This window comes from Olea europaea, unplaced genomic scaffold (genome assembly GCF_002742605.1).
Source record: "Olea europaea var. sylvestris unplaced genomic scaffold, O_europaea_v1 scaffold1480, whole genome shotgun sequence".
NCBI lineage: Eukaryota > Viridiplantae > Streptophyta > Magnoliopsida > Lamiales > Oleaceae > Olea > Olea europaea.
The window spans coordinates 95,958-107,855 of record NW_019232361.1 but is presented as its reverse complement, the minus strand read 5'-3'; the positions used below and the strand labels follow the sequence as shown (position 1 = coordinate 107,855).

Sequence of the window (11,898 nt, the reverse complement as noted above, 5' to 3'; positions counted from 1 at the left end):
AATATGTGACATTAGTTGGTAAGATGTCAAATCCCCCTTATCATTTCCTTTTTAGTGTAACAATTAAAGTGACAATTTGGAATCATCCATATCAGTCAATGTTCCTAATTTAATTTAAGGCCTCTCTTGGAACAATAAATCTATTTTCCTCACGTGAAACTTCTATCTCTCGATGAAAGATGTTAACATGATAAATTTATTAATATGTGCCAGAACACCTATTAAAATTATATAAAGTATAGATGTATATCTCTATTCTCTATTAAACTTCACCAATGTTTATTATATTGCTCTTAAACCTTATTATATCTCTCGATAACAATAAAATCTACTAATTAATTGGTGGTTAAGTAATTGAAAAAAAAAACTATAATAAACATCCATTTGAGGTAATAATAGTCAGTATTTTGATAATAACTTTCTCTCCCGATATCCGATTAAGACAATTTAAATTGTATTAAAAAGCTAACTTAAAGACCTACAATTTTGATAGAAGTAAAATTTTTCCAATTCGAAATGTTTACTATGTCAAAAATGGGTCTCAATCCTTGACTAAAAATCAGATGCCCGTGTATATATATATATATATATATAGAGAGAGAGAGAGAGAGAGAGAGAGAGAGACCCACACAGAGTTTCCCGGAAACTTCTCAGCAACTCAATCATCCCCACTACATTACGTAAAAGAGAAATAATCATCATTTATTTGGTGTTGAGTTGAAGTCATCTTTACTCTTCCTAATCCATTAGTCCATTACAGAATCGACAGATGCATGAATTCATTACAACACCATGAGGTCTCTTCCTTTCTGATATGAAATTCAGATTCCTCGAATGAAAAGACATTGGAGTTGAGATGCTCAAAAAAGGTACACTACGCGTTCAGTTGCTTTATATCTTTTCGAGATTATGAAATTAAGTAAACGGGTATCCTTTATCCAAACGTTCTAAAGTTATTCTTTCATATGCACGATGCTTTCTCGTTGTTGTTTATTATGCCTTCATTTGGTTCTCATTCTTTTTAAATTTGAATAATTGAAATAATTTTTTTTTAAATGTGTGATTAAAAAGGAATGAATTTTTTTATTTACGTGTAATATTATTTTATAGAAGATTGTATCGTTGAAAATAAAAGAGAGAAGAAGAATGAAAAGAAGAATGGGGGTCAAACGAGGACTATATACCCATTGTTTGACAGAAATTAAAATTCCGATTTTAATTTAAGTTAAAGTTAACAATTAATGTTAATAATATATTTTTATAGGACTCACAACTTTTCAATCATACATTTTATTAATTTTTATCCAAATTTACTAAAAATCTAATTTCATTTTAATCCCATCAAATAGGGGCTTAATTTATATAAATTGATTTAATATGCGTAATATATGTCTTAATGTCGGTTGTATCCTTGCCAACGTGGGCATTAAATACTAATGGCGATCTTATGGTCGTAAAAAAAATGATGAAAAACGTAAGGTTTGAGTTAGTTTTAGTCCACAATATCTACTGTTTAAAATAATTTGTTTCAACTGTATCACTTCTTTCATGTCGTTCTGATATTCAAGTAAGATGATTTTCAGCGACTTAACGGCCATGTGTCTAACGTTAGATAATGTCCCTATCTTGGCTCCGTTTGATCCACATTTTTTTCAAAAAAAATTATATTTTTAAATTGTGATTTGACATTATTTTACACATTTTTCAATAAAATAATATTATAAGCAAATCCAAATTTTTTTTAATTTTTTAATCACACATTTTTCATCAATAAACTATTTAAAAATGCACTCTTATGAAAATAATGTGGCTCAAATAAAGGCTTATATTGGATTAAAATCAAATAATTTTAAGTCAAAATCAACAATTAATTTTAATCACACGGGATCCTCACTTTTCAACTACACTTTTCATCCATTTTTATCAAAATCTACTTAAAATTTAATTTTTACCGACACCATGAGATTATGTGACAAATATATAAATAAAAAACCAAAGTGATGTTGATCTTATATTTCGCGATAAAGTAAGACTTGATTCTTTTCCTGCAATTTCGTTGCCTTTGTTTTATATTCTTTCATCCATTAACGACCTCATGACAGCAAAACTTGTCATCTGTTTTTATTCTACTTTCAAAGAGGCGGTGGATTCGAAAGCAGCTTCTCCTCAAACTCTTAACTATTTGAAAATCTCTCTCTTAAAGTTTGCCGGTGATTCAGTGAAGAGGTATGTGTCGGCTTTTTCGTTTTGTTCAATGAATATTCGTTTTGTTCAATGAAAAATTATTATTTGAATTGAACTGGTAATTTTTGGCAATTTATTTTATAATTAAATGAGAATTGACAATATGAAAATATAAGAACAATAAAAATTCAAGGATGAGAAGAATTCACTGATATCGAGTATGAAGGAATAAAAATTGCGTGGGATGATTTTTTTTCGAGAGAATTACTTCTCATACGTATAGTACAAAGAAGAGCCTAATATAAGGCGGAGTCCTAATATAATAGGCTTAACAAATAATAGAGTGTTTGAAGTAGAATATGAGTGAAAAAACTTTCAAAGTCGTGAATAGGGTTTACCATAAAAGGCAACCGTTAGAGTAGTCGTCTAGCGGTTAGTGAGCGGTCTGTTCACCGCAAAATCGGCTCAAAAGGTCCAAAGGAGGCTAGCTAGCCATCCTCACACGATTTTTTCTCCTTGTGGGTCTTTGGCTTCTTCAAGGCATACTACTAACTCCCAATAGAATTCAAGTCATATCCAAACTCTAACAAATTTTCACCTTGACATGAATTTCATTGCAAGGAATAAAATTGCACTCCTAAAAAAAATTTCTCTACCTTTATACGAATTCTTATGCAAGGAATAAAACAATAATTCTTCAACAAAAATTCTCCACCAAAAAAACTCTCCACCTCTCTCAAAAAAGCCCATAGAAGGAAAACTCGACAATAAATATCAATCAAATTTAAGCAATGATCAAACCTAGATATAGGGAGTGACTTAGTCATCATATCAATAGGATCATCTTCTGTACCAACGTTGTTCAACACAATAGCACAAGCAGCAATAACATTACTACTAACGCACTCTGCATAATTAGAAGGTTTTTCAGTAGACTCAATACCTTCCGTCACACTCAAAGCTTAAGCAACTAAATCCCTTTCATCGTACTTTGTGGAGGTCTATATCTCGTTAGGGACTGTCATTAGCAATAGAATACTATGGTACCGCCGTACGCTGATGGTGGGATGCCACCTTTAACTTCTGAACTAGACTGATATGTAGACTCTCTGAACCAAACTCAAATTTTACGTGTGTTTAATTTTTGTTGATTTTTATCAATACATTTCGTAGAACACTGCAAGATATATAATTGAGCAGAACTTCTCTGCCCCTTCATCGCAACATGGGCATCTTTAATAACCTTCAAAACTCTACCTTTACTAGTGAATTTGTACCTTTTTAAATCAAGAATACTCAAAGATATAAGATTTCTTTTCAAATCTGAAACACGTCTCACATCACCAAGTGTCCTAACGTCCCCATCAAATATCTTAATTTTGACTATTCCAATGCCAACTACCTTACAAGATGTATTATTTTCCATTATCATAGCACCTTTGGAAATGGTATAATATGTTAAAAAAATCCGATTATGACACATGAAACGTACAAATTGAATTAAGAATTCAATTCTCACAAGGTTTGGAGTCGACATCAAAAATAACTAGAAGTTCTCCATTACTACTGCAATTTTCAGCAATGCTAGCTTCACCTAAATCTTCTAATTGTTTTCCCTTCTAATTTGCCGCTGCTATTTATTCTTGTTATGCAATTTATAGCAATTAGATTTGATATACCCATTTTTGGCAATAATTATAGATTTTATAATTGTAATTAGGTTTCGATTTGCCACTCTTATAACCACCACGAACAACAAGACTCTCTGTCCAAGCCTCAGATCTAAATACAAACTGTTTCATCTTCTCCTTTAAAAATAAAGTATCATATATATTATCTATGGTGAGAGTAACACAACCAAACAAAATAGTGTCTTCGAAAGACATAAATTAAGAAGGCGGTGACCCTAACAAAATCAATCTTAAATTTTCTTCATTATACTTCATCTCCAGGGTTTCCAAATCAGCAATATATTCCTTAATAACAGTTAGGTAATCTTCTATAGAGGTGCATTCTTTCATGCGATGAGAATACATTCACTACTTCAAATACAATTTACCGATTAGACTTTTCGTTACCCATAACTGCTCCAATTTTACTCATAACACAACGACAATTTTCCTTTAAAACATTTTAAGGAATTTGATTTGATAGATGAAAATGAATTCGAGATAGGGTCTTTTGATCCTTATGTTGTTTCTCTTCAACTCCAACAAGGCATCATCCAAGTCTATTTGAGTGAGCAATGCTCGTATCTTTACCTACCATAACGAAAATCTAGTGTTGTGATACAAAAATGGAATATCAAATTTAATAGTTACAGAGAGTTCAGGTTTGGGACACTACACACTATTTTAAATTTTAAGATTATCAAGTTTACGTTCCAGATTACCGACTAGTTCGACTTTATGTGTGGAATTGACTAATTAAAGCAACATGTCATTTTTAATTAGTTTTCTAGATGATTATACATACAAATCAAATTTTCCTAAGTTTAAATACCGCAATTTGTAATGTGGAAAGTAGTAAAGAATACACAATTTGTTGATGGAGAAACCCAACGTGGGAAAAACTCCAGGATCAAGCCAATTACCTCCACTGTAGACAATTAGGGATGCAATGCAATTCCAGTCTAGCAACTTCCATTTGTTCTAGCTGTTATAATTCCTGTAACCTCTAAGATCCGTTGTCAATCTTCTGGTCTCACGATCTACTATCGTAGCTACTGTCTAGCCACTCCACTAGACTTCTCGATCCACCTCCTGCAACCTCTAAGATCCGTTACCTTCTTCCAACCTCCTGATCTTATACCAATTGTCTCTTTCAAGTGAAATTCTAAAAATCTCATGTTCTTGTGCTTTTTCTGCACTTGAAGTCCACCCCCTCTTAATCCCCAATGAGAAAGTCTCCTCCTCAAAGAATTAAGGAAGTCAAGTGTTTTGGATTCTCGAATCTTTGATTTTCCAAAACTTGATTGTTGGATCTCAAGAATGAATATGATTAATACATCAATGAATTGCGTCTTGGGTTTCTTGAACAACAATATGAATATGTTATGGTGTTGAAACACAATAAGCAACCTCTACAATTTCATCCATGACTAGTATATTTATAGTTGGGAGCGAATAGGTGTCATGGGCAACGTAAAATCCTCCAAAATCGTGACCTAGGGTTTGACTACGTAATATTGTCGAGCAACCACTCGGGGAAAAGAGAGCGACGACTTTTCGCTCGAGCGATGAGCTTACTATTTTTAACGAGCAACAACTTAGCGAGCAACTAGAGAAAATCCGATGAGTCTTGTACCTTGTTCCAAACCCAAACCCAAAATTTAGCCTAAACCATCTATACAAATTGTAGCTCAAGTCCTTAACTTTTTACACATGATTAATTTAGTCTTTTTTGTTCACAGAATTTCTAATTACAATATTGGACCTAATAGTTGCCATCACAGAAAATCAAATCTCACTCTGAAACCATTTTGTTACAATAAAACTGGATTTGACAATATGAAAATATAATATTAAGAACACAAAATTTATGTGAAAATCCAAGACGAGAAAAAACTGCTGGAAGAGGAGGAGAACTTACCAATATCAAATATAAAGGATTAAAAATTATGTAGGATGATTTTTCAAGAGATTTACTTATCATATATAGTACAAAGAAGAGCCTCATATAAGGTGGATGCCTAATATGACATGCCTAACAAATAATAGTGTTTGAAGTAGATTATGAGTGAAAAATTGTCAAAATCGCGATGAGGATTACACATATAAGATGACCGCTCGAGTGATTGCATAGCAGTTGGCGAGCAGTCTACTCACTGCCAAACCTACTCCAACAATCCAAAGGCGGCCTGTGAGAGATCTTCATACGATTTCTTCTCCTTGTCTGTCTTTGACTTCTTCAAGACTTTTTCAAGACATCCTACAAACTGATAGGGGTTTCAAAAAGGCTCGATGGCTCGAGTGACACATGACCCGGTTCGAGAAAAGCCCGAGTCAGCCCGGCTCGTGGCTCGGAGCAGCCAAGCTGAGGCTCGAGCCGAGCCCATTTTGGGGACACAAGCTGAGCCAACTCGCGAGCCTTTAATTATAAAAAACGAAAAAAAGAGGCAGCATTTGCTGCCTTAAAAAGGCAGCAAATTCTTCCTTTTAAAAGGCAGAATTGCTGCCTTTCAAGGCAGCCATAAAAAAAAAAAAACAAAAAGGGCTTGAAAAAGCTCAAGCTGAAAGCTCGGGTCGAGCCGAAATTCTTTGGCCAAGCAAAAGCTCGACTCGGCTTGGCTCTGACTCGTAAAAAAGCTCGACCATTTTAACCGAGCCCAACTCGAGCCGAAAATTTTAGGCTCAGGCTCTGCTCGTTGACATCCCTACGAACTAACAATAGATCTCCTAATAAAATTCACCCAAACTCTAACATTCTACATCAATAAGAGCAATAGTAAAAGCTATACTAAAACAAGTATATATTGTAGTGTTATAATTAATCTCTATTATAACAGATATAACTAAAAACATCCGTGTTTTGATATTTTCGAATGAACCGTGCCTAACTTCTTTAAGTCAAATTTATTATAGGTCGACCCTATCCCACGTTAATTGTGAAGTTGGACTCCAATAGACTGTGTTAGCTTGTAAATGCGTAATTTAAGTTCACATCTTGGCACTAACTGTAGTACGTAGCATTATTCTAATTCAGTGGTAAGTTGTCTTAGCTTGGACATTAGCCACCATTCTCAGCCTTCCAGTGTATTGAGATGGAAATTTATAGTTCAACAACATTTTATGGATGACTTGAGGTGAACAAATTTGATATGTATGGCATACTTTGTTGAATTGAAGCTCTTGCTTGCCTATACTTCGGCTTGATCTAAAACTCTAAACTGTTTGACGCTGGTGGTGATTGTTTATGTTGGGTTTGACTCAAATTGAAAATATGAATGAAGGGTTTGAAGAAAACTCCATGTGTTTAAATAACATAATATTAGAGCACGAAAGATTTACAAAATGAAATGGATTCATGAGCCAATGAAGAGTCCGCAATCAATAGAGAAGAGGTTTTTGGATATTGAGGTGAGGAGAAAGTGAGAAAAGAAAAGAATAGAAAAGAAGAGGAAAAAGAAAAAAGCACGTAAATGAATTACTTCTCCTTCTCCCCGCGAACGTAGATCAATTTTTGAACTACATAAACTATGTTTTTATTTTCTTCCACTATGTTGCGTGTTTAGGTGAATTTTCTATATAAATGGTATCAGAGCTAAGAGTTATCTAAGATAGCGAGTTGAAGAGATGTAAATATAAAACTTTGAGACAGAGCCTTTGATGAGAACAAATAATTTCAATATTTGGCGAAATATTACTACTAATGTTCTCATGCAAGCTGTTGCAAAATAAGAGGCCAAAAGAGATGATAGATGCAAATTGGGAAGAATCAGAAGCAAAGACAATAAGTACGATTAGATTGGCTCTTGCTTTCGAGGTAAAGTACATTTAAAACAATAATCGCATTGAAAAGTGTACAAGTAGAATTGTCCATAAATAAATAAAAAATGTATCCTTCTAAGTTATGAAAAACATTAGAAACTTTTACATTTCTAAGTCGTTAACAAGTATAGCGTATTGAAAAAACAATTTATGAGTTGAAGGTTATAGAGGAAAGGAAACTATGTGAATAAGTTTAATAAGTGCATAATTAGGTTGTTGAAGATGTCGAGATTGAGGTCAAAATAAAACAAGAATTTGAGGTTTCGTTGCCTAATTAAATGAGACTGGCGATTATGTTGCTTGTTGGAAAAGCCACTTCGATATATTCAATGTTCCTTAGAGACAAGTAACATTAAGACCCAAGTAGTAATTCTCTCGGAGATCAAATCTTATTGATAGAATTTGAGACATGGCATGGTAGAGGCGGATCACAAAGAATGTGCCATAGGTAGAAGAATAATCATTCTCAAGAAATACTGTTGAAGAATGTGTAGTTGAAATGAAATTAAAACACTATTCAAGAATTCATTTTTTCCAAAAAACGGAGCTCAATCAAGGGCTATCGGTTCACAAAGAAATGACATAGTATGAGAGAAACTTACAAATCATCTTAAAGAGAATAAAAAACACCAAAAGTTTCAAGAAGCTTGAGATTCTATGACTGTGGTTGGCAATGTTATCAATTGTGATAGTAATATATATTCAATCAATAATTATGATTTTTCTTGTTATTTTTGAATTTAGATTTGAATTGCTCTTATCATATGTGTCAGACAAACTTATAAGCCACTTGATGCTCGCAATGTTAAACCTAGTCCAACCCCTATTTTTTCGCACTAGGAGCCTTTCCTAGGATGTTAGGCGATAGTGCATGTTGTTGATATACCAGGACCTTTTCTATCAACTAGGATAGTCTAGAAGACTTGTAGAGAGATTTTGCGATTGAACAATCTTGAGTCGACAAAAGTGCTTTGGGTAGCACAACATGGGGTTCAATTTCATCACCTCTATTAATGCAACTGTTGACCTTAGAAATTGGACCCTCCACGTGGCCAATCGATAGCCACTCCACGTATTTCTTCCTGCGCACAATCAACACACGGTCAGATGCACACGGCCGGAACCAGCGGGGGTGGCGGCGACCGTATACACTTCGACGGTCAAGTTAGGCTCAGGTGATCGGAACAGTACCAAGGTTGTGCAAAATAGTGGGGAGGAGAATATATATATTTGCTTGCTATGGAGTGCTAAGTAGTAAGATTTTCATTACCTTTGCCTCTTGTCAAGCCTTGGGTATTTATAGGTAAGGAGAATCATTGGATGTGGGACACGTGTATACATCTGATGGTATGAGGCGTCTGCTCATAGGCGTCAATCAGTCGCATCTATAGAGTAGGTGGGTAATTACATCTTCCGAGTTGAGTTGACATAAAGTTGATACGTCACATCAACTAGCCTCATAGAGAGGTCAAATCACTTTAAACCTTAGGAGTAGAAAAGATCTTAACAAAGATCTCATTCTGAAATTGGCGGCAGATCCTCTGACAGAGGTCCCCGGAGTGCATTTCGCCTTGGATTCAGGGACGAGGGCGCTTCGGTCAGTCCCACAGAATTGCCTATGCCTCGTAGTGTGATAGCATATCGTCCTTCGAAACCACTTCGAATGAGTGTTCCACACCTCACATGATGTGGTGGTGGACTTTCCGAAATGGTTCAGATATGGGCGTAACAGTTGTCCCCCAAGTCCAGGTATGAATATCTATATCATGGGTGGACTTATCTTCCCGATCGGGTATGTATGCCTCGGGATGGGGACCATAATTTGTGAGAACTTGAGGGTTGATCTTCTGTGTTCGCCGAAGCGTTGATCCTAGGCAGATGCGCTAAAGCTTCGCTACTGCGTGAGGGAAAAATTTATGTGAGATCGAGGTACTGCCCAACTGGACGATGCGTAGGGAGACGATCAACGCAGCGACTGAGGCGATGACCCACAGGGGACTCCGTGCTAGGTTCATCTAAGTTTTGTAAAGTTGAGTGAGAAGCTCATCTGCCACTAGTGCGCTGACCCACAGGGGACGATGCGTTAGGAGATACCTAAACCTTGTAAAGCTTAGGAGTGAACGCAGCGACTGAGGTGATAACCCAGAGGGGACTTCACGCCAGGTGCGTCTAAATTTTGTAAAGTTGAGTGAGGAGCTCATCTACCACTGATGCGCTGACCTACAGAGGACGACGCGTTGGGAGATAGTTAAAACTTTGTAAAGCTTAAGAGGGAACGCAGCGATCGAGGAGATGACCCATAGGGGACTCCGCGTCAGATGCGTCTAAGCTTTGTAAATTTGAGTGAGGAGCTCATCTGCCTCCGGTGCGCTGACCCACAGGGGACGACGCATTGGGAGATAACTAAAACTTTGTAAAGCTTAAGAGGGAACGTAACGACCGAGGCGATGACCCACATGGCATTCCGCGTCAGGTGCGTCTAAACTTTGTAAAGTTGAGTGAGGAGTTCGATCCGAGGCGGGCGCATCTGACGTTAAATGATTTGACAGCTGTTACGTATTTTCAAGGTGACAGTTGGGTGCAGCGCCCATTCTCCTAAAAGGCTGCTGCGGCTACTTATTGTTGACGGCTGGTGGTGACTGAGGCGACGCGTGAGGGTCACAGCAAAATCTTAAGCGTAGATCAAATCTAGCATTTCATTTCAACGGCCTAGATTGATGATGCGACGGACGGCCTAGATTGATTGCATTTGAATTCAACAGTGGAGATTAGTTGGAGTGCTCTATAAAAGGCGGACTTGAGCGTTTTTGGAGCTTTTCACTCTTGCGAAAACAGAAAATCCCATTTGCTCTCAAACTCTCTGCGATTTCCGGCGTTCTTCAAGCATTTTCGACCAGAAATTTGAATTTTCGGCGACCACACACCGCTTTTTGACCATTTCCGGCTGGGGAACACTCAAACTCGTAAGTTTCAGTAAATATTTGAGACATTTCCTTTCTGAAAATGGCTTCTGAGGGTAGTGCTAGTTCGGGGAGGGGGCTGGAGTTAGTGTGGATGGACGAGCCCATTGTGGCGACCTCCTTCGAAGTAGCCGAAGTGATACTTGGGGGGAAGAATATTTGGAAGAGGCCGAATATCCCGGCAGATACCTCTGTGCATTGGGGGGCTTCGGATTATCCCTCCAAGCTAAAGGGGGCCGACATAGGACTGAATATAGGATCCCAGATAATATAGACCTGATCCTACCCGAACCTGACGAGAGGGCCTGCTATCCTAGGCCAAGGTGCGTGAGATAAGCGAGGCGATCCTTAGGGCCGGTCTTAGGCTTCCAATTCACCCTTTTTTCCAGATGATGCTTAGGTCTTATGGCTTAGCACCGACCCAACTGAACCCGAACTCCTGGAGCCAAATGGTGAGCTCCTGGATGTTATGGAAAGAGGCGTCACTTGGGATGGAGATGCCCTTCTCTGTTTTTCAGACCTTCTACATTCCCAAAGTAACAGTCGGGGGGATAAGACAAGGGGCTGGTATTACCTGACCTCTTGAGATCCCCACACTCCTTTCATGCTCGATCTGCCGAGCTCCATCAAGGAGTGGAAGAGTTCGTGGTGCTGGGCTGCTGAGAGATGGGACACGATGGAGGGGGACCCCCTAGCACCTCTTACAGTCCCCACGAAGTACTCGTCACTTAATGAGTATTGTAGCTGTGTTTCTTGTTTATTTCTCTGTGGTTAGATCATAACTAACATTTGTGTTCATTTTTTGAAGGCACTCTTCCTCGGTGCGAGCTGTCCTTTGACGACTTCAACATCATCTGCGTCATATATCAGCTGCATCTGAAGAAGAGGTCGTACTACCGGCTGATCAGAAAGAACATTCATTCTGTGACGCACGACCTGATGGCCTCACAAGGTAATATCTTGAAGCGAATACCTTTCAGTACTTCCAAGTCGTTTACACTTGTACTAATTTACTTGTTTCTTGCAGATAACTTTAATAAGAAGATGCCTCTCCGGCCCGACTTCAAGACCATACAAAAGATGATGGCCGAAGCGAGGGCCTCGAAGACCTCCTTCTCCGCTTGTAAGAAGCAGATGGAGGACTTGGTGGATGCCAGCAAGAGGCTCCAGCCTCCGACGGAGGAGAAGGTGCCTGAGGATCCTGAGGCCAATCTGCTTCGAAAGGGCAAAAAGCCTGCTGACTCTTCGAAGCGACCAACGGTGGC

The 11,898-nt window shown here is 37.6% G+C and overlaps 1 protein-coding gene across 1 annotated transcript in view; it reads left to right on the top strand.

Moving 5' to 3' along the window:
- The first annotated feature begins 777 nt into the window (after positions 1-777).
- The window catches only part of LOC111376275 (calcium-transporting ATPase 8, plasma membrane-type-like), a 48,726-nt gene continuing 37,605 nt past the window's right edge, over positions 778-11,898 (top strand). Inside the window, exons 1-2 of the mRNA XM_022999223.1 lie at positions 778-869; positions 2,139-2,226. The gene's annotated coding sequence lies outside the window, so the exon portion shown is untranslated. The remainder of the gene's footprint in view (positions 870-2,138; positions 2,227-11,898) is intronic.